The 23,465-nt window shown below is 44.1% G+C and overlaps 1 long non-coding RNA gene across 1 annotated transcript in view; it reads left to right on the top strand.

Annotated features, from left to right (window-relative positions):
• Positions 1-23,465, top strand: part of LOC144159598 (uncharacterized) — a 699,997-nt gene that overhangs the window by 612,912 nt on the left and 63,620 nt on the right. Inside the window, exon 4 of the long non-coding RNA XR_013320334.1 lies at positions 19,236-19,281. This is a non-coding gene — a long non-coding RNA (uncharacterized LOC144159598). The remainder of the gene's footprint in view (positions 1-19,235; positions 19,282-23,465) is intronic.

Below are 23,465 nucleotides of genomic sequence, written 5' to 3'. Positions count from 1 at the left end.
TACAAATACGGCGCCAACTTGTTCTCATGTCCTTGCTCGATAGATATACTTGCACATCCAGGCCGCCAGCCATCCCACGTACATCTCCAGTGAGCATATCTAAACAACTACACAATCAACAAAACATGGCGCGCATCTTTGATTGATTGTAGGGTTTAACGCGCCGACGCAACGCAGGCGATGAGGCGCGCCGTAGTGGAGGGCTCCGGATTAATTTTGACCACCTGGGGATCTTTAACGTGCGCCGAAATCTCGAACACACGGGCGTTTTTGCTTTTCGCCTCCATCAGAAAAGCGGCCGCCGCGGCCGGGAATCGAACCCGCGACCTCGTGCTCAGCAGCGCAACGCCTTAGCCACTGAGCCACCGCGGCGGGTAAAACAAAGTCATAAATATATTGCAGTTTCCTCGCGCTATTGCACTCTCGAATGATCTTCCCGATATTGTTGACAATTTAACGGTTGAACAGCTTTCCGCGAACAACTACAAAATATGACTTGATAACATTCTGATAATTATAGCAAAATTCCATAAAACAATCAGGTTGTGCAAACTGTGATATTTGTGGCGTCCTTTTACACAAGGCCATCGGAGAATAACCCGCACTTCAAAACTATTTGTGCTCTTTAAGCGTTATTCGCACAGCAAACCTATCTATTAAAAATAAATACGTATACGAAGTTGGTAAACATTATATGGGTATCTGCCATTCGGCTAAATACGATTAGAACAGCAGACCCCCTTCAGATCCTGTGATTTCTTGATATGTCTAACAAACTCCAAAGGAAAACGCTTCCTTGTACAGGGTGGAGTCTGAAATGATTAACTACGAAAGCTATAGCAGTCACTCTCCTGAAAACCTATAAACACATAATCTGAACTACACGGGTCCAAATCCCTTCGCTAACGCGGCATTCCTTTGTGAACGCGGTACAAACAAGTTTGAAAGCAGCATTGAGTAAGATGGCGAAATCAAACAAATGCTGAAATTTTCCAGCAGCTTTTCACTCCGTAGTTATGGCGCCGACAGACTTCTGCTTTGTTTGGAATAACACCGACCTTGTTTGCTGTACTCCACTAACAAACTATATGAACTGAGTCACATCTCGTCCAATTGCACTTACAGCAAGATGCAAAGAGGGACTGTTTTTGCTCTAGGCGGGTAATACTTCTGATGAGCAATCTCCATTTCACTTCATCGCATCGCATTTGGCCGTAAGCAACGCCGCTGAATAAACCCGAGGCCTGCTCTTTATTCCGTTTGAGTCGGTTGCGAGCGCTGTTGTGCAATGCGCGCCAGCCTTGGCGTCGCGCTGGCTTTCAGGACTGCCGCAGAGGACGCCAGCTAGGCCAGCAACCCCTTTCACGTCATTTGTGTGCAAGGGACTAGACACAGGACTTAATTTGGATGGGTTCTTTCGCGGTGTTCTTATTACGGCCGAGGGCGCAATGACCTCAGGTTCATCTTTGAAAGATCAAATTTAGAATCTCAGAAAACCTTCGAAGAAAAGTGGTAGCAAAACAACTTGAAACAGTTGGCTATCTTTATTCTTAATTGCGAGAGATTCTCTGTCAGTGCAGCGCTCTCGGGATGCTTTAAAAGAAAGTTTACTTTGGGGCGTGCTTGTGAGTATGTGCCATAATGACTGTATTCTCACAGCTTTGCAACCACGCAGCTGTGCCAAATTCGTACCTCTAGCCGCAAAAACAATCCCTAAACTGCTGTTGATTTGTTGAACGTGATCTTATTTTGGTACCTAGACCACAGACTGAACAACAACCAAATTCTCGTCATTAAACCACTGGGAGCTATATTCTTACCGTACACAAACAGCTATATGCCGTGGGCCTATGCCACCCAGCTATCAAATTAGAAACAAAATCCGATTATTTAATCTAGCTTCCAGATTCACTGTTCATGTGCTGACCAGAAAAAGCGACTGGTGATTTGACATTAATTCTCGCGGTACATTTAGCGGTACCGAAGCAGCGGTGAGCAACAGTTACGCCCCATTTGGCTGCTTCCCCTCTTCAGAAGCTGCAAATCCGCACCACGACTCAAAGGTTCCCTTCTTTAATCAAAGAGAAAATGGCAAAATGGCAATGAAAGAGAACTTCTTGGTCACGGCAGCAATTTGCTGCTGTGGGGATACCATTCCTTGCGCCGACTGTAACTTCATTGGCGTAGGTGAAACGGGTAATTTCAAAAAACAAGTGAAGTCACGGTACTACGCCCCACGAAACGCCACGCTACCGCAAAATATCCATCCAAGCACGCAGGAAACTCGGCTCCCGAAGTGAACGGGAGTGCTGCGCGCATATAATCGTCGAAAAAACCGATGCTTCTTCTTCATCTGGAATTCTTGATGTGAAAAAAAAAATGCCGGAAACCTAAAACCGACCGGATGGCTGTCGACCACCGTTTACTTGCGTTTTGTTCGTCACATGAAGGGCTGCAGTTACTAGTGACTGATGTACCCACAATTTCATTGGGAAGAAGGCTCCCGTGTGGAATCCGAATTGTCTTTTTACTCATTAAAATGTTTTGGCTGGCCTTTTCACTTATATGCTGCCATTACCCACGAGAGAACATGGGATTACGCAAAAACCTCATTTTCAACTATGGACTACTAGGTGCCTCTACTTGTCTTACAAGTGGCCCCGACGCGATGAAATCGATGTCTTAAATTGGGAATCACGGGTGTTATAAAAGGAGCGCGATAGAGAAATTGCTTTATTATGCAAAACTACTGACTTAATTGAAGGTGGCTGGAGTAATTCCGTAGGACACCAAGATTATCCAGGAACTACAGTAAAAAGTTTGACAGGAGTAAGTTAGATAGCGACCAGACCTTCGCCCCATCCCAGATTCCCCTCGAACTTAAGCTCTACCAAATGTTGCAGCAGCAGCCGAACTTTCTTTGTCAGGAAGGTGGTGCTCCTCGACCTCTTAAAATAGCAAAGGAAGCGTCTGCGCGGATGTATAGTGCGAGCTCGTGTAAAATTTGCCCATACACAATGAGATCCGCGTAAGACGGCGTTAGCGCCGTTTGGTGACGCCTCGTTCTAAAATTAGGGGCTATGTTCGTAGTATTACATCCGCGCACGTGTGCTGGCAACGTTCTGAGATGTTTCAAAATATTGTTGCCTAGCACGCTATTCAATCATATGTGTCAGTGCCACCCGTAAACAAGTTTCATATTTTTTAACGCTTCTAAATGGCGAGCACCACGGAAGCACTGAATTCGGGGCCTACACCATGTTACTTTTTGTTGACTCCCAGGTGGTTCGCCTTGAAATAAAAAATTCCCCGCATTTCCCCGAGGGGAAGAATGTGAAAGTGCGAATGCACGAGTTAAATTTGCGCGGTGCGGTAATGTTCGCGAAAGAGAGATCACAAACACACACACACACACACACGCACAACTACAAAGAAAGAAAGATGCATTTATTCACAGACACCTATTTGTGTTGTCGTTGTACTTGATTGCTAGAGCGGATCTCAGCTTTGAAATTTCGTGTCAGTACTCCTTTAAGCGGGTGCATTAGCCCTTCTCACGCCCGATTCCTGGCCAATCCCCCACGTGGGTATGTGCCATGTCAGCGGCCAGGCAGCGCGCGCCCATCTCCCCCCGTTGCTAAGGAAGACGAGGAGTGCGCGCACCCGCAGCTGTTGCTATGCGGACTACGGCGGCGGACGATTCAGGCTCGCGTAAGAAGTGCATTCGCACTTAAAACTTTGCGGGTTTTCAGAACGTTAAACAATGCCGCGTTTTATCCAGTTGGTTCTTATATGTGGGCCGGCTGATAATCTTCTGCTAGCCTAAGTTATTTTGCGTTCCTAACTTCACATGGGGCGCGCACAAGCGCTTCTGCCTCCGTCATGTAGTAACTTTCTTTTCCGAACGGTCCCTCGGGAGAAGAAGTGCCGATGTTTTCGTGGGTTATGAAAACATCTTGAAGTCAAGAAGTTGCAACTTGGAGCTTTTTTATCATCACCGACGCCCTGTTACATGTAAAATAAAACTATACAGAAACAAATGCTGCGTCGGGACATATCTACAGATAAATGCAAACTGGAAACGCAAGGCAAACACGACTGCAGAAGCCGGAAAGGTATTCTTTACCGGGCCTGTCATGCACGTGAGCTTTGCTTTTAGCTGTTTAATTATGAACCACCAACAAAAGGAATAAGAATTTCTTGTTTCAGTTCGAAGCAATTTTCATCAGTTAGTAAAAATGAAGGCCCAATACATAGGACGTTGTCGGCTGATACCTGGGTACATCTGCACAGTTCTGATTATTTTTGTATACAAAATAAATAAATAAATAAATAAATAAATAAATAAATAAATAAATAACTAAATAAATAAATAAATAAATAAATAAATATGAAGAGTGAGGACACTGGCACTGCTGCTGCACAAAATACCAGTACGTATGCCTTACCGCTAGTGATTGAATCGGCGCTTACTGGTGGCCACTATACTTCAACAGAACTACCTGCGCTGTGTATGATATCTGAAATTTATTTTTTTTAAAATAGAAGACAAACATGTCTCATATAACTGCGTTTAGACCACTGAAGCTTGGCCTTCTTCAACGTGGCGCCCCCTTAGCCGTGTGTCACGAGGCTTCTGCGACCGTCATGGGCGCGAAGACGGCGTCTCAGGGGAGGATTCAATCATCTGCAGACAAAGTTTTTGTAACACGCAAGACCGAAGGTGTCTGCTTTAAGCAGTGATAACAGACAATAATATTATCGAGGATATTTTGAGAAAATATTAGTGCTCTTGCGAATTGGAGAAGACGTCACTACATAAACACCCGGCCCAAAGAAAGATAAAGAGAAAATTTTCTGAACAGCACTTCTGTATGACAATAAAAAATGCCCTGCACGCAAGCCTGAAGCCCATCGCAAAAGGGCAGCTCTCTGACAGGGCATCACCTTTGTAAACAGGAAATCCTGACGCCACACACGAATAGCCTATACGGGCACCAACCGAAGATATCGTGTCTCACAAAGCAAACGGGCCCTCGAGCAAAAAGGTCATCATCCGTGATCTCCACCAATTTTTTGCTTCTCGGAACCCCACGCCCAAGCCATACCCAAAAGATGCCTTCAAACCGACCTCAGAATAAATCACTCTTACACAGGACATATCTCATCACACAAACTACAGATATTAAAGAAAACATAAACACGGCGAAAAACTGTTTTCAGCCGTGGTTGGTAGCACCAGTAAGAGGGCATGCCTGTCAGAAATAACGGTGGCTCTGATGGACGATGTTTATGATAGCCTGCGTATAAAACATTGAGCAGCAACCTGGGCGCGAGCGGGTGCAACGTAGATACAGGGCTTTCGATATAGGTAAGGTGACCGCGGTATTTACCGACAACCGTGAGGCACGTGCGTGGCCTATTGAAGCGACGTGTTCAGTGTTCTCGGGTCTCGTGTGTGGGTGGATCAGCCCGGAGTATTTGTTCAAGGCAACACGTGAGCACTTAAGAAAGTAATACACGGGCCACCTCTTTGGTGGAAACTAAGGAAGGTCAATGTTATCTCTTATCGAGAATGTGAGCTCTACATTTCGTCTTACGGAAAGGTTTTATTAGGCGATGTATATTTAAAATGTCTAATCTAATTCTTCCGCGTACAAACCGTAGAGTACGAGTGATGGACGTTTATTATTGCACACAATGAATAGGGTGCGCACATCAACCACAGGTAAAACATGGTATCTAGAAAATACCAGTTCCGCAAAAAAAGCGTTGTGGAGCTGACGCAATTATTAGAGGTTTAGCTATTTCATTTCGTTTATTCAATAGTACAGGGTTATAAAGCTCAAGCTGGAGGGACAAGGCAAGTATAATTTTACAGAAGTAACTTTCGCGCCAAAATAGTTAAACAAAAAGTGCAAGGTAAACAAAGAAACAGCATAGATTTCAAATCACAACAAATTACCGGAGCTGGAAGGAGAAAGAACATCAAAGTAGGGAGAGTATAATAAAAATTCGATGGAAAACAAGGCCATCAGTACAGCAAAACTTCAGTTGTGGACAGTGGCCCTTCTGTGCCGATACGTTTTTAGGTTTCCACGAAGAATCGTTGCTGTTGGTAATTTTGTCATCTATTAGAAATAATTTTGTTTAATCCATTTGTGATAGTGAAGCTGAACTCGCGGAAGCAAAAAAAGTGAAATACACAAGAATGATCGTTGCCCTCCATTTCGATCTGCAAGAGAAACGGCCGTTTTGATGACACCACGAAAGCCGCTCTCAGAAAGTCCTCCAAATCTATAACTTTACGCTAAGAGGGGGCAAACAGGACTCCCAACAAGAGTAAACTAACGAATGAAACTTAGATCCCACAGTTCCTTTCTAATTAGACAACTTTGGCAAGGTTCTTTTAGAAGTCACAATCGCTAAAAAAACGCGCTGAACACAGCCGCTCGCTGAGAAACCAACTGAGTTTATAAATTAGCTACTTCTTTAGACCTGCTCATAACCACATGCAAGGTTACAGTCACCGCGTTATCTGTTCATAAGTAATATACTCTGCCATTTTATTCGCACGTGTCTAATGCCTACTAATGCCTACTCTAATGCCTACTCTAATTGGCCGTTAAAGTGTTGACGAAAAATTTCGCATAACTTAATGACATGTGGTAGCGCAAACTTCTCCAATGACGACTGTCTATATAAATCCCAGCATGTGTAATTATATTTGATTGCCATGACGACACATTCGTCTCCCGACATCTAGGAAGCTGGCCATTATTTGTTTGAGAGCACCGGTTTTCATCACGAGGACTGAAGCTTTCTTCATCTCTCACCAAGGTGGAATTCAGGAGGCTGTTTTCTCGAAAAAGCTCTGAAAAGTCATTTGCTTCGTCGTCAGCGTAAAAGACAACAATGGAGCTGATGCACTGCACAAGTAACAGTCCAATTGACAATACTGTAGCGGTTCCGCATTGCGCCTAATTTCTAGAACTGCCGACTACATATCTATCGAAGTTCCATCTCACGTGTCAGCTTTCGCTGTTGCTTTCTGCTCTACTTCCGCCTTCTATCGTACTTATCAGCTCAGGTTCCCCGTACAGCCACTTTCCTCGGCTAACATTTCTGGGATTAACATGGTTGTGCGTCCCGCACGCAGTACCACACACATAATAGCCGCCGCTCCCTCAGCGCCGCTGCTTCTGATGCGCTGGTCGAAACATGCTGTGCTCCGATATGGTTCAACGTGTTCCGATGTGATTACCCGCAGCTGGTGCCCTAGGCGCTAACGTCGCTATTTGTGCACTTTCTCTAAGTTCGCGCCCACTATCCAGCCTCTTTGGCACCTCTTCTTTTTTAAACCTCGTGATTTCCTCTCTTTGGTCACAAAACAATGATGATTTATCTTCATCGGCAATCCTAAATACAGTAGGATGATGAGGATGAGGGCGACGGTTATTTTAATTAAGACAGTGGGAAGGTCAGGAGCTTCCCACAAATCGCTAACGCACACTCCACTGACCCCTTACCTTCGATCCCCCTGAGACTGCCGTTTTCGTAGCCTCTTATGCCAAACGAATGGTGGCTTTGCCTTTCTGCATTCACACGGTGACAAAGATGGGGAAAGCGCATACGTTTTTTTTGTAGACTCCGCATCTGCGGCAGCTAGAGGAGATGATTAAGAATAACTGATTGCGAAGTTCTTAACTTCTCACTAACCGTTGACTTAGTAGCGAGAAAATTGATGGCGTCGGCTCACGAAGCACAGCGTGAACAGTGAATTCTGCATGCACCATCATCTTATCAGGCGATGCGCACAGAGTTATCAAATGTACGCTTAAAATGCGGCGGCCTCGCCCATAAATGATGTCGTCAAAAGGGTGCGGGCCGAACGACTTCGTTCGCCAGACAATACCAGGAACAGAAAAATGACTTTCGACTTTCGAAGTAACTTCTCTTGCCCGAACAGAGGGCGATAGTTTCAAGCGCTGTAATCAGTTTAGCGTTGCTTTTTTGACTAAGTTCCATTCGAAATGTGCACGGCAGGATAACGAAGCTAACCCTCAGATGATAAATGGATACACTCCAAATGCGACCGATACGGAAAAAAGAAGTTAACCAGTAAAACCGTTGGCCAGTATTGGTTTCTGAGCAGATCGTAATTCTGTTAGTAATATGTACACGCGAATGAAAAGCAGTCAAATTGACAATACCATCACGTCACCGAACTTTTGCCGGTATTGGATTTTAATGTTTATACCTGTAGGTTTCTAAAAAGGGCACACAGTGACCGTCCAGAAAAGTTACACTATAATCAAAATAGCCGAAAAGGCCGAAGAATCTCGCCAGTGTCAAATATATTCTTCTTGCAAAAATACGTATAATAATAGCGCGATAAGTTAGAATAATGAGACAAAAAACTGAGTTGAAAACTACCTGGAACTCAAAAGCAAACTCCTAGAGAGGGCATGGCGATTTTTTTCTTGCCCCGGGAAGAAATGGTCTGAGAGCATTGCATCCAGGCGCTATCGATCGATGATAAAATGCTTGGGAAGATCTGCTAGAAGAACAGCGCTATCTTCCAGATGACGCCGCCTTCTTCCCATGTCGTCCAGCATGGTCGCTGGAGTTGGTTTCGATCGTACGACCTTCCGGAAAATCGATCGAGCTTTCGATTGCTTTGATGGCCCATGCTGTTGGGTGATCAGTTTTTAGTGCCTAATGTTTTGTTCTTTATATACCTTTGATGCTTTCAAGATGCTTTGATGACACGCTTTCATGCAGTGCCAGTTAGACCTTTTTCTATTTACCTGCACGACGTTCAAGAGGGGAGTTTTTTCTGCTGACTTTGCTTTGCTTCTCGGCGATGTTAAGGAAAGAATCAACGGTTACTTCCTGCATTGCGCTTGATATCAGACATGGAATTCGAACTGCCAAAGGTGACGGGGCAGCAGAATAGCGATTCATGTGTGTGTGTACGGTGGCAGAGGAAAGGCTGTTATCTACGCCGTGCATTTCAAAATATTCAATATCTCTCATGACTAGTGCTCCAGAAAGCTTTAGGTATCCCAAAAGCGCGTTTTGTCCAGTGTGCTTTGAGTTAGAACAGTGCTTTGTTTTCTCTTTTCTCTTTAAAGAGAAGCTTTAATGAATTCCTGCCGCACAAAACCACTGAGGTGTAACTTTGGTGACTGCATCCGTTGCGGAAGAATCGAGCAAAATTCCAAAAACTTCTCAAAGCTGTAAGGTTGTATTTCGGGCGATGGCTATTCTCGGTAGCAAGGAGCCAAAGGTAGTAGCGGACGGCCAGAAAATGTTTTTTGTCGACAGTTTATGATGGCCACAAATAGTTACAGAATAGCTCATACGAATCTTCGTAAAGTATTCCCGCGGTTCATCGTCGTCAATATCAGCCATCTGGTTTCAGATCATCTGTCGTCTGGTGTGCCAGGTTACCCCGCTTTCCGAAATACAGGGCTAGAATTGTGTTCACGTTTGATTGCTTTGTTGTCGCTTTACTTCTTTTATACTGTGTGTGCGTGTCTGCGACTGCGGCATGGCGTCATATCAGTCACAGTAAGCAAAAATGCAGCCATGTCGCAAGCACAGACACGCACGCAGAGAATATTACAAGTAAAACGACAAGAAAGCAATCAAATGCGAACAAAAATTCACCAGCCATAATTTTGAAAATGGAATAACCTGACACAGCAGACGACAGACGATCTGAAACCACATGGCTGGTATTCAGAACAATGAACCGCGGGAACAGTTTACGATGATCCGTATGAGCTCTTGCGCAACAATTTCTGGCCAACATAAACTATTCACAAAAAAGATTTTCTGATCTCCTACAACGACATTTGGCTCCTTTTTACCGAGAATCGCGATCGCGTGTTTCGTTTTGCATTTCCCAATGGGCGCCGTCGTTCAAAGATCAGCTTGCACGTCCAAATTGGCCGCCATTCACCACAGGCGAAGACCGTGTTTATTTATTTTTAGAATAAACATTTGGGTACCGTCGATGTTCCTGGTGTAAAACAATATACCATAAAATGTGATATTTGTGTGAAGTTTTAGCGTGAACGGAGCAGCGGCTCACTCACGAAAAAAATTTAAAGTGTTCCATTTATCGAAGTCGCACCGTGTAGTTACACAAAGCAATTACGCGCCAGGCGAATCACTACAAGCACACAAAAAAGCGTGAAACTCAATTTCGATGCAATTTGCTGGTACCCCTTATAAAAATGTTTGTAGCCCTAAGTTCTTGCTTTGTAATTCCGTGCGAAAGTGCTGTTTCCAGGCGAAAACTGGTAATATGAGTATTCTAGGGTAGGGAGCTGATGCATCGACACCAGCATCAGTTTTGTTTGTTTATTCGAGGTTGTTTTGTTTGTACTACCTGCAAGACGATGCAAATAACAAAATAATAACAAGGGACCCAATGGCCGATGCCCCATAATGGCTCGCTGAAATGTAAACGACCGTCTTAGCGACACATCCAGATGGGGTGATCCTGGGGCGGTATTCTCGTAACTGTCCCTTTTGAAAACGTCCCTTTTGAGCCCCTTTCATCGTGACGTACTTCCGGTTAAGCAGTGTGCTTTGGCAGTGGGTTTGCCGCGCTTGCGTTACGTCACTTCCGGTTGTTTGCTTTTAGCCACTGAGGGCTCGCCAAAAGGGACACTTTTGAAAGGGACGCAAAAGGGACAAAACTCGAGAATACCGCCCCTGGTAATTAATGATACTACGACAGAGAAGGGTAAACAACTTTGCCCGCAGGAATATAGCACGCATGCACTTACCAACATTACATGCTTAATTTATTGCGGCATATTTACGATAGGAAGGTACTTGCTAAGACACGAAGTTAATTTTAGAATTATTCTCCAGAGGTAATACAGGTGCTCTGAATGGCGAGCAAAACTAACGTCGGCGTGTGTACTTGTCCCTCATTCATATACTATCCCACGTTTACTTCAGCGTTATAAAGACGGCGGACTTCTAGAACCGTAATTTCGCGGTGGAAAAATTTCGGGCTCTGCCCCTCGTACTTATTTCATACATCAATTATATGCTGCGATTTCACAATGATGAAGGTGTCGGCTTCGCAGTTTGCGCAACCTTTTGCCGCGGGAAATCCGAAACACTGTTGGGATCAAATATTTATAAGTAGCGCGAAATGCATACTCCTTCACCAAAATTGTGCAGCTAGTAGGTTCATGCTTATTGGAAAGAATAAAATGGTCACTAAGCAGAAGAAGACTAAGTAGAAACACATACCACACACAGGCGCCAACTTCGAACTCATACTCCTTCCAACACATACTCATTCCACATAGATTGGCATGAAGACCACTGCGGCTTGCGGCATCTTCCACGATGCCAGGAACCTTAAGAACCCTTCAGCCTTCGGCATCCCTCTTTGTATGACAAAGCCGGGAGCTCTCCGCAACTATCAACAAACTGGGAATTTATATACCGCTTTTCCAAAAGCAAAACCTGGACATTGCCCTGTTCTGCCGTGAGAGGATAAGAGAGCGCAGGCGCCCATGCGTTTTGCGGCGAGCTGCATAGCGCAGCTATGCAGCTCACCGCAAAACGCATGGCTGTGCCCACACAGGGCTGTCCCACACATCAGCCGACATGTGTCGAGAAGAATTAGCCCGTGTAAAACTACGCTATATAAGGAACTATTCATAGCTGCATAGTAACCACCACTCCGTTGTCGTTGCCGTTCTTGTCAGCTTGTGTGGGTGATAACGGCATTAGTTATTTTCTTTCGCGCATGTGGGGTCTTCATAGTTACTTATCCTAAAGATAGAGCTCTGGTCAAACACACAAGGGCAGGTAGTTGTGGGGTTTGCGGCTTCCTTTGAGGACGTGACAAGCTGCCTACAGGTATCTAAAGCAGATCTTTATGCAGAAAGAAAAACACATCCAAACAGTACTCCAAAAAGAAGGAGTTTGCGGAACGTCGAGCTCATTCTGCATCCTCAACATAATAAACAGTGCCCACTGGTAAGGTGTACTCCCGGAGGTGTTTCAACAAAAAGTTCTAGCTCAATCGACTTTCATCACGGTGAACAAAAGCGAACGAAGGCGTACGACTTCCGTCTGACGGCTTTTTACTTTTATTCGGTGGCTTAGTGTACTGCTGGAGAAAGGTTTTCCGGGGATATGTTTGGGACAGTGGCAAACATGACGGCCCTCATGAATGTCAGCGGCTGTGCCGAGCAGATTGTACTTTTAACTTCTTTCGCTGGCGCACGTCCAAGGCTAGGTGACAAAAAAAAATTAAAAGAGACGCTGACATTGTTGGCTTATAAATGGGGATGTCGCAGCTCCTTCCGACGGCATATACACGACCCCTTAGATGTGCACCCTACCCATGTTGCACCTGTTGCGACGACATTTAATGAGCAGCAAAGTAAAGACATGTTACCTTTGCATTCAAGAAATTTGAAAAATTTCTTCTTGAGAGACAATTCATAACACTTTTTTTGCGTTTTCTTGAAACGTACCAAGAAGCCCTTCATAGTGTCCCGAAAATAACTTTTATATTTCATTGATGGGCTTTGAACAGAGCCTGAAAAGTCGCCAACCTTAGTGCTATAGTTGTAACTGTGGGCTAAGTATACAATATTTTGTTTGTAGACCTATAAATACTTGCTTCAGACAGAAAACACTATGTGTTTGACCTACAAGCACTGATCAAAGTTCTGGAAAAACACACTTGAGAGAGTCTCTTCAATGAAGACGTTTACTTAGAGGGGTCTATAAAAATGAAGCAATTTGAAAGAATAAACCGAGGGAATGAGTAAAAACATTTACAGAAACTAGTTTCTTTATTAGTTTCCTTCTGTTTCTTTTCAAAGTTTAGGTTTTGTAAGACACTTCTACAAGTTCATTTAGGAGCAATAAAACAATCTGAACTGGTGTGACAATTTTCCGGCGATATGTTTAAATGTTGTGCGTTACTCCTTCTTGGTTCGTCACGTTTTTTCCAAGCAGTGTGCAGACAAACAGGAAGGCTTTGCGCTGTAGTTTTTCTCTAAATGGGAGCTACGTAACATCTTTAGCCTCGTCATAAAATGAGAGCGCGCTGTTTTTACGTGCATTCAAACGAAATAACGTGCTACCGGGCACGACAATTTTGCGTTGGGTCCGATCATAATTGTCTGTTTTATAGTGCCATACGCATACGGTAGAAACGTAACTAGTAAAACGTAATTACGTTTTTTGCGGTGTTTACGTGCTCTATCGTGGTTGTACGGCTTTATTTTTCTAGTTCGCTTACCCTGACCCAAACTTTTCACTACTGCCTTTCGAGCAACACGGTACACGCAAACACTGATAACAGCAGACACTCATGGTCTCCATGTCATTTCGACCTGTATGTTCTCACTCTGAACCACTAGTAAGGCCGTGAGTAGTGTAAACAAAGAAGAACCATCATTACTTGCACAAGACTCCAGTAACGGGCTGAAGACGGGAACTACCTTGCTGATCACAGCAGAAACTCCTGGTTTCCACGTCATTTCGACCTAGATGTTCTCACTCCAATCCACTAGTAAGGCCGTAAGTAATGTAAACAAGGAAGAACCATCATTACTTGCACAAGACTACACTAGGGGACTGAAGACGTAAATTGCTTTTCCGAAACATTTCCTTTTTACTGTCCTTTTGTCCGCTAGACCATTTACCGCTGGACAAAGCGTCTACCTGTGGCGAGAATATCATGAGATGGCACAACCTTGCTGCAATGAAAACATGTCCTCACTGAAGGGACTTCCTTGTTGGGCTTGCCGCGAACTTCGAATAAATAGTTGTGTAATCAGCCAAATAAACGGGAAATGGGCTACCCGCCCGCTACTTTCCGAACCAAGCTTGTGATGACCAGTTGCGTGGAACTGGCTGATTCCTGAACAAAGAGACCAGATATCGAAGCAGTGTTGCTGGATTTCTGGTAAAATTAACGGCGTTTGAAATAAACATTGACATTAATGGGCTGTGACAAGGTAATTACAAACGGCTACAATGCAATGACGTTGGGATGTCAACGTGGATCCCTAAGTGAATTGAACGATTGGTTTGACGAGTGCTGTGCACGCGCCGTGTCCTTTAGAGTGGCTGAAGCAGCGATTGATAATTTTCGTAGACTGCAATGTTGGAAATAACCGGCGCCCGCCGAGTTTCAAAATTGCGCCGAGGTCACGTTTGGGCTCAAGGCGTCCGATGGTTGTAGCTTTAGTTACCAGGACCCGAAATGAAGCCTATGGCTTTTATCATCACACCGCATAGGGTTACTACCCCGCTGGAACGCCCCGCTAGGTTTCGTTAGGTTCAGTGAGAGAATCTACATATGTGGTATCTTCCCTTCGTCGTGTAGTCCGTGAAATGATTGCTCCTTTTGGCCTGCTCCCCAAGTAGGCCTACAGGGCCCTGGAAGTGAAAAGTTATGGTAGAAAAGCGCGTAATGTGAAATCCACTCCTTTAAACACTCATTCCTTAATTATCGCCGCAATGTTTTCCGGCATACAAATTTGCAGCGAGGTATGATCTGTGAAATCTTCCGGACATAGCAAATTTGTAAGTGGTCTTCATGGCCTTTTTATACTGGACATTTTCAGTTTTTTAATACTGCGGACGATTGATTTCGCAACATTTTGGTGCAATACTGTCAAAAGGGTATATCAAGGGCTTGTTGGTACATCTTAGCGTTTAAAAACAGCGCGGAAGACGGGAGAAAGACAGGAACATGGGACACAGGCGTTGACGAAGATGAGAACAGTTAATCGCCAGCGCCTCTGTCGTCTGTTCCTTCCTTAGTCCCATCTTCCACGCTGTTATTAAACGCGTTACTGTAATCATTACAGCGTTGCGTAAAGGGTTTGGCACCTTTGCCTCCTAGTTCTTTAGATTTTGTGCTTAGTAAACTGTGTTTTAATAAATAAATTGTCTGCAACATGGATGGAAGGCATGCCAATTGGTACATAACTCAGTTATAAAACAGCGCGGGAAACGGGACTACAGAGAGGGCACACAGACAGGGCGCAGACAGCGTCCTGTCTGTCTGCTCTTTCTGTAGTCCTGTTTCACGCACTGTTTTATAAAAATATATAAAAGAGAAAAAGAAACAGGGTCCCTAAAGGCAAAAAAAAAATTTTGGTTCGTAAAAAGACTGCTTTGACATGATAACAATGATTCCAGTGCTATCGCAAGCCAATAAAGTAAAGGGAATATAAGGCATAACACATGAAGCATTGTCGCCGCTCCAGCGATCTTCCGACGATTTTTCTACGAGGCCACAAGAGAGCTTTGTGCGATTCCTGGTCACCGACCTAAGCAACCGCCAAAAAACATACCTGGCCAATTAAAGTAGGGCCTTATGTTCTTTTTGGCCGTATCGCTTCAAAGCTAACGCGCAGTTTTAAAACACATAACTATGGTCCTAATGACGGACATAATTACGTCCCTCTACCCCTACTACCTCACTGGAGCACAAGATGTAAACGTGTTAAATATTCGTTTCCTTTCTTCGGTTAACAAAACGTAATTTGTGGTTGAAATGAAGCTTAGTGAGTTATGAAAGACTAGTTCTTTCAATCTGAACAAGGTTGTAATTTGCCTTTCTGGCCTCTTTCAAGATCATATAATCGCTAGATTTACATAGCATAATTTCAAGGCGTGTTTTATTAGACTCGGAGTAACCTTCAGTTTTCTGAGCTTGAAAGAACTCCTCGAAGACCATTATGAATATTCAGTGTAGATAAAATATACTATGATATTTTTATGCTTTAGTCCAAGGCTGGTATTGATCACAAAGACAACACGGCAAGATAGTTTAAAGGAGCACTGACACCAATTTTCGGCGTTAATATTATTGCACAGTTCGCTTCCTTCACTCAACATAATACCCTGGCTGAAATATGAGCGGCCTGCGACGCGAAGAACGTAGTTCAATTGGATCTCATTTATCGCGCCGACGGAGCAGCGCGCGGAGCGGCACTCAGCAAATGGACATCAGCGTGACGTCAATCCAAGAGCGGAAAAGAAGTGACGCGACAGCGCTCGTCAAAAACTCGTGACGTCCCTTCACGCGCGCGACCCCACGAGCGGCGAGCGGGCGAAACACCCTCTCAAGCGGGCGCCGGTGACGTCCGCACAAAGCGGTGACGTCTGTCCGGGAGTCTGTCATATGCGCCGTTCGGGATGAAAGCGCGGGAATTTGAAACAAACGATTTTCAGGCCGTTCAATGTAATTAACTATCGCGCGCTGAAATATTTGAAGGGCTGTTTCGGGTTCGCCAGACCATTAAGCATCGATAAAAACAATAAAAGTGGAAGATGAAATTTTCGTGTCAGTGCTCTTTAAGCAAAAAATTTCGTTGCTTACATTTTGTCTGTTTTTTATTGAGGTGAAAAGATATGCCCATGCTAAAGTAGGCATGTTAAACAGGTGATAGTTTTTATGAGAAAAAACTGTAGCCATCCAGCGAAGTGTCTACAAATGCGTAGCATTTCTATGCTGCTTGTCTTCAGTGGGACTTTTCTACAGCCTTTTTTGGGGTTTTTCATTTCGTTTCATTTCATTTTTATTTCCTTAAGGACCCCACTGGGGGGTATTACGTAAGGGGTGGATACACAGGAAAAGAAAACATTTGAACACATTAATTTTCGCCGCACAGGTGATTTGTAACATTTGCAATGAAGGATGATGGGCAGGTGGTTGAAACAATGGAGCAGGGAAGGTCGTTCCAATCCTTGACGGCGCGGGGAAAAAAAGAAGCGGCAAAAGTGACAGTTCTGTTGCGATAACGGGACACTTGAAGTGGATGGCTTGTGCGGTGTGAAATGTATGTCGGGGGGAGGATGTAAGGAGCTGCATTGAGGGAAGAATGAAAAAATTTATGAAAGAGGGAAAGGGTGGCGATACGACGGCGAACAGAGAGGGGTGATAAACCGGATTGTGCTTTCAAGGATGAAACGCTGATGTCGTACGAGTACTGCGAATGAATGAATCGAACCTTTGTGCCTTTCTAAATCTTGCCTGACAAATTATGTACATTTACGCTACTATAACAATTACAAGCGGAACTTTCGCGAAATCTGAATTATTGTGGAAAGGCGGGGTGTTGTGCGGTTCGCCATTTATCATATAATTTTATATTTAGATTCCTTACTTTTCATTTCTTAGAAAAATGCGTTCACCCAAGTACACCCATTTACGCTATTATATTGATTATAGGTGTTTACTTTTGCTAAATATGCATTATTGTGAAAATGTAGGGCGTTCTACTATTCGCTATTTTTCGTAATTTTTCAGGTTTTCTTTTATTTTCCAGAAGTTGAAAATTTCGCTCGACCCGTTATCTCCATTTACGCTACCATAACGATTACAGGTAAAACATCCGCGAAATCTGTACTATGTTGCAAATGCAGGGCATTATACGGTTCGTAATTTTCTGTATTTTTAAAAATTTTGCGTAGTTTTTATTTTTTCAAAACATTGTTTTACCGATTACATTAATTTACGTCATCCTAACGAATAAAGGTAGAACTTCCAAGAAATTTGCTGTATTCTGGAAATTCTGGACGTTACACGGCAGTGGCTAATGAGGAGGTTACTCGGAAGAGAGTGCTGCGCATTAAATTAATTTAGCTGACATGACCCTGTCCCTAAAAAAGCAGTGCTGGTGCCCTCTAAAAGCCGTGTTTTATCAATTTCCTCAAAGTTCTAGAGGTATTAACCCCGGCGTATGAGAATCACTTCTGTGGTGCTGCCGTTTATAACTGGACATGAAATGCAGAGGCACGTGTCGTTACTGGATGTAGATAAAGGTAAGAGCCTATGCAGACGAACTTCAGTAGCGGCAAAGAACTACATTACGCTCCTGAACGCCAATTTTTGTGCCTTGAAATTCTACACACGCATGGGGGCATGAAGCAGTTGGGATGTACCTGGATTATTACTCACGCAAACTATTCCAGAATGAACGGGTATTCTATTTGCTTCATTAGGAACAACGGACTGGAACGTGTTCTGGGCTCAACTACGAGAGGGCCCTGACGGCGCTTGTAAAGGGGGATGCAGTGTAAGCTCAAAGAACATGGAAAGAACATTTAGCAAGAAGCAGAAGGGTCTTGGTATTAGTTTTTGTGCTGTAAACGCTTTGCGAAGAATGAGGACAGGCGGATTTCAGCACGTGCGAGCTGAAACTTTCAATAGAAAGCCTTAAAGGACCGCGGGAAAAAGAAGCAGGCTAACGGTTTGGGAATCAGAGTCTTACGCGCAACTGGAGTAAAAGTGAAAAAGTGGGAAAGGCTTGCAGACTCGCTGTGGCGGTAATTCACAGCGAAAAAGTATATGGTTCAGGCCCCATAGAGTGGAAGCGGTGCTGAACGGGTTCAGTTCAATCGTGCCAACTACGGCTTTGTGATCAGCGTAGCAGGCGATGACATGTTCCGAGGGGGTGTACCTGGTGATGCTCTTCATGTGGTTCGCTCTAATGAAAGGTCGTTTTCGGAGCTGGCTTTGTCGACTGGGAGGAGCGAGAGGCAAATATTTAGTTTTGATCAGGTAGGAATCCAATTGTTCTCCCGATGAGACACAGGAACTTGGAACCGTAAAACATTGCCGAAAAACGTTTTTGAGAATGCAGATTTTGCTAATGTGGGGGCATCGTGTGTTGCATGAAATCGGCACGTGACGTGGTTGGCAAGATACAAACTGTTGTAGGAATAAGAATCGCCTTAACTGAAAAGTGGTAGTTTAGTGAGGGTGTATGGGGTAGTGTGTATACTGCTGGCCCGCTGCAATGCACACTGAATGGTGGTGTTACTGCATCACAATTGCGCTACCATCCTATCGCATCACGTGAAGTCGGCCGCAGGTCCATGTTTCTCACAATCGAATAAGAGGAAACTCCGAATCGGCGCCATGACCATAGAAAACGCCATGGTAAGAAGTGTTTAGATACCAACATTGATTGCTCAAGCTGCTGGCATGGGCCTTATGAAGCAGGGCGATGTTAAGAGAGTGATCTCTAGAAAAAGACGGCTTTAAACCAGGTTTCCGTCAATGCTCAGCTCACGTTTTTTAGTTCCGAAAGAGTGAAATTAATTCCATCCAGAAACCCGTGTTGCTTTTACAAAAATCTTTCTGACAAAAAGTGCCATGTAGTTTTGATAAAGAACACCTTTGTAACTGTCGGTGTCTTCTTCTTTTCCAGACCAAAGGAATCATCGTGGAATCGGCAACTGGCAAGTATTCTCTAGGTAATTTGAGCCCTGGCTCCTTTCCGTATTCGAAGATTAGTGTGTTGCAAGAGTGTGTCTGTCCATGGTCACGAGATTTCACAGGAGAGAGAATACGTTGCTACTCCGGGAAGGAACTACAAAATAATCGAATACTCGAACACTGTCATGGTGCTTTATTACTCTAGGTCACTAACTTTAAAGGCAGGCAACCATTATTCCTTTCTATTTCCTTTTATGTGCAGATAAGGTGACATGCACAACCTTATGATTCAACATATTTTTGGGGAGTTCAGGTATGGCGCCATGTTTCAATCAAGATCCTAAGCTATGTTGTAATATTCGGAGTCATATTTGTATAAACAAGAAGACCTCGAGTAAGGATAGGTTAGGCAAAATCAGGCTGCGATACATCATTTTCCAGACCTCAAGAGGAAGCGTTTACACGTCAACAAATCTTCAACGTCTGTTTTTTTTTATCAAAGTAATATACGCAGTGTTCCGCCGTGTTTAGAAAAGTGAGGTACACTTTCTTCCTATACCTTTGCCTCATGAAATACATTGGTTCGGGAAGCAATTGCACCATGCCATCTGTTGAGATGGAGCCCATGTAAATATGTTTGTTCAGTGAACGGCTGGCTCGTCTTTTTCCTGAAATGAGTTATCGATTTTCGTGCCCTCGCTCAACATATTCCGAGGCGAGGGCAACACTAAGGAAGCAAGTTGAACCTAAAGCCGGCTTTTTGCAGGTAAAATATGCAGATATTCGGATTAAACACTCACAAAAGTGGACTTCCTTAATGCGCGTGTTCTATTAAGATGCGGAAAACGATAGCGCGTTTCTTGAAGCCATCGCTTTTATCCGCGACGTCCGTGTGATGATACAACCTAAACTGACCTGCCTGCTTTGTATGTCGCGTGTGGCGGACTAGTGCGTATTTCTCGCAGTGCACCCATTTAAGCAAATGGTCGGTTTTGTGCTTCCGCTGGCCAGGAAACAACACCAAGGATGTGATGTTTTTACACGCAAATCTTGACTTTGATTGTGGCAAGTTACTCTCAAGTACCAAGTACTACCGACGGATATAAGTCCTAACGTGGAGGCTAGCCTTCAAACTATGAAATACCGCTGCTGTAAGGAACAGTTAGGCATCCCAGAGGGCGCAAGAGGGTACTGCAGCCGCACTCGGTAATTTAGGTTGCATCCACCACAAGCAGGTGCCTACCGTAAATATTTCAGACACTGTTCGGCGGCAAACTCGCCGATTGAGAGCGGAAGAAACCGATCTGTCTATTTACTTTTTATTCGTACAAGGACTGGACGTTAAAGTGAATGCTTCTCGTACCTGTACCAATATACTGACACCTATAAATTGCTATCCTGCCAGGCCTGAGTGCTTCTCCGTTGATCAGTAAACTACTCCACTCCTGATACGTTAAAAATGGAATCATCCGACAGAGTACGTAATTTTTGAACACAAAATAGCGTTTTAAGGATACTCGGAGTTTTCATCATGCATCTCAAAGCCCCCGTGCATATTTTAAAACTTAGAGGTCGCGGAACGGATACAAACTTTTCCACTCTCTTTTTTGCAGGCTTTTTTCGTGTCCATCCTTTCCTGTTACTTCTTCTTAACCGTCTACGCACGTCTCTAACTCTCCCAACGCATCGGCGTAGTAGATGATTTGCTCCGTAGGTTTTTAAATACGACAGTCTTTATATTGTAGGATAGACGCTTAATTTTCTTGAAAACGGTCGGTATTTCAATCTGCTTGTCTCTATCGTCCAGAATTAAGGTTGCAAATAAAGCAGAAAAATATATTTCCGCTAAGACACTGGCTCAAATCAAAGCTGCCTTATTAGCGTACAAAATGTCAGCGCTAGTTATAATTCGGAACCGCGAACAAATTTACCGGCGGTTTACTGGTTCAAGTTAAACCCAGGTATATTACGTCGAATACGGTAGCAATACCAAAAGATCCCCCCAAAGTCCCACAACCATAAGGCACTCGGAGGCATCACAGGCGTTGAATATCGTCGTGCCGTAGAAAGTGGATTCCACGATAATCTGTGGGTGTGATAGGGCGGCCCATATATACCGGCACTCAGGACCCGTCCTGGCCGTAAATACATGCATCTACAGGACACAATGACTCCGGTTTTAAAAGCGTCATGGCATTTGCGAAACGAAGGAAGGCAGCTGTTGCAGTGGTGTTTCACTAAGAAAGCAAGTTTAAAATTATTTTCAGCTGTGTATATGCAAGCGAAATGCGAAATTGAGAATAAATGGAGGATCAGGGGCTTTACCTGTTGTCGGATGAAGGCCTATTGCTTATCGACGTCATTGAGCAATTAGACAAGATCCGAATTTCTTCCTTTGTTCTTTATCAAAGTGCCTGAGATTTGTTTTTCTGTGATATGCACTTGATACCACGTTTCGCTTTATGACAGTGGTAGATGACACACTGTTTTCCAGTTCTCGCGCAGTAATGTTGTGTGTCAAGAGTGCTTAAGGGCTAAGCCCTTTAGGCACTGGGGCTGTTGGCGTCTCCTGTCGTCGTCCTCGTCGTAATCGTCGTTCGTCTCATGCAGTCACACTACTAAAACGAAGGAAACTCGTTTACGGTAGCGGTAGAACGTAACGCGTACTAAAAAACACCAGGACACTCGTTTACGACTCGCACTGGAGCGCTTCGTAACGCGCGCTACAAAACACCGGGACACTCGTTTACGTCTCGCTCAAGAGAACTTCGTGCTTCTAAGACAGAACATTTCGGCCGCAAATCTGCATACCTGTACCCCCCAACAGTTTCGTCTCCGTTGGCCATTCTCGAAATGCTCGAAATCCATTTCTCAAAATGCTGGTAAAGTTTTTGCATAGATCCTACTCCTTTATAAATTTTGTTGTTTGCCATAGTTTCACTTCTTTTTGCCATTCTACCAGAAGAGAATGAGCTGTATTACCTGTTTTTGGTTGGTTTAGGGTGTTGGCTTGCGGTTTACAATGAAAACGTATTCATCCCACTCTGCAATTATGCCCAAACGCGGCTTTAGAGCTTTTCTGTAGTAGAGAAATAAATGACAACTTTGGCTCGGCGAGAATGTCACTACCATTATTATTTTTCAACAATTCCAAATGCAGATCTCGAGCAAGGGTCGAAAATACACCGACTTACGCTAGAATTTTACGTGAACAGCAGCAAACGTTTACTGCTGTCTTTCCGAAATAAAACAGATAACAACAGAGCCCTGTTTATTTGGGGGCAGTTAGAAGTAAATGGAGATGTGCTACATACCAGCTTCAAATCCTCCGCTTGGGCTTCTTTTTATCGACACACCTTTTGATGCCGCATAAAAAAACAGATGGTTTTTCGTGAACGTAATTGATCGACTCGGCCATATTTGCTTGTTTTGTTCCATTGGGGATGCATAGTGGGCTGTTGGTACTCTTTTGTAGGGGCAAAGCACCTTAGGACCATGCTTTTTCCGGGGCTTGGCGTCCGTGTACACAGTGCTGCGCATGCGCGGAAGGCATTGGATTAGATTCGATAGGATTGGATTGGATTGGAAATATATATATTGTACACACCCGTTGTCACTCATTTACGTGCTCGAGTGGTCAATGCCACGGGTGATTTACGGTAAGAACGATTCCCAGTGCTTCGCCCACTCGTCATGATTCACTTGGTGGAGATGCGGGAATTTTTTTTCTTAGGGAAACACCATAAACTGGGTATCATTTACTCACCGCCATTCACAAGGCGTGAACTTTGTTTCATTTAACTGCGGATCGTCATAATAACACGAATAATTCAAATACTTTTCGACCAATTATCAGCTTGCGCTATATTTCGAACAAAAACAAGCATTGAGCGAGAACATTCAGTTTGGTAATCAAGCCGCCTGCGATCACACTTCTGCCCTACGTTCTCGACAACGGGTTCCCTTCGAAGGAGGTTTCTGTTACCCGGTACAGTCCTTATCCGGCCTTTTCCGGCTCATCCTGCTTGTGTGTTTCCCCATTGGGAATAACCGGTCTTGCGGATACGAACGTAGCCAGCTACCTTATGAGGCAATAGCAATGAGTGTAATAAGCCATATGATCCTGAACTTCGCACAGTCGTACATATACGCAGCTTTGCTACCGGTGATGATGGCGTTCACGGGTGATGAAGAGCGAGTGGAATAGATCTACAGCCTCTTA

Source organism: Haemaphysalis longicornis, unplaced genomic scaffold, assembly GCF_048455015.1.
Source record: "Haemaphysalis longicornis isolate Haplotype H1 unplaced genomic scaffold, Haemaphysalis longicornis Haplotype H1 scaffold_10, whole genome shotgun sequence".
Classification (NCBI taxonomy): Eukaryota; Metazoa; Arthropoda; class Arachnida; order Ixodida; family Ixodidae; genus Haemaphysalis; species Haemaphysalis longicornis.
Note: the sequence above shows the minus strand (reverse complement) of the source record. Positions and strands in the feature narration are given on the sequence as shown.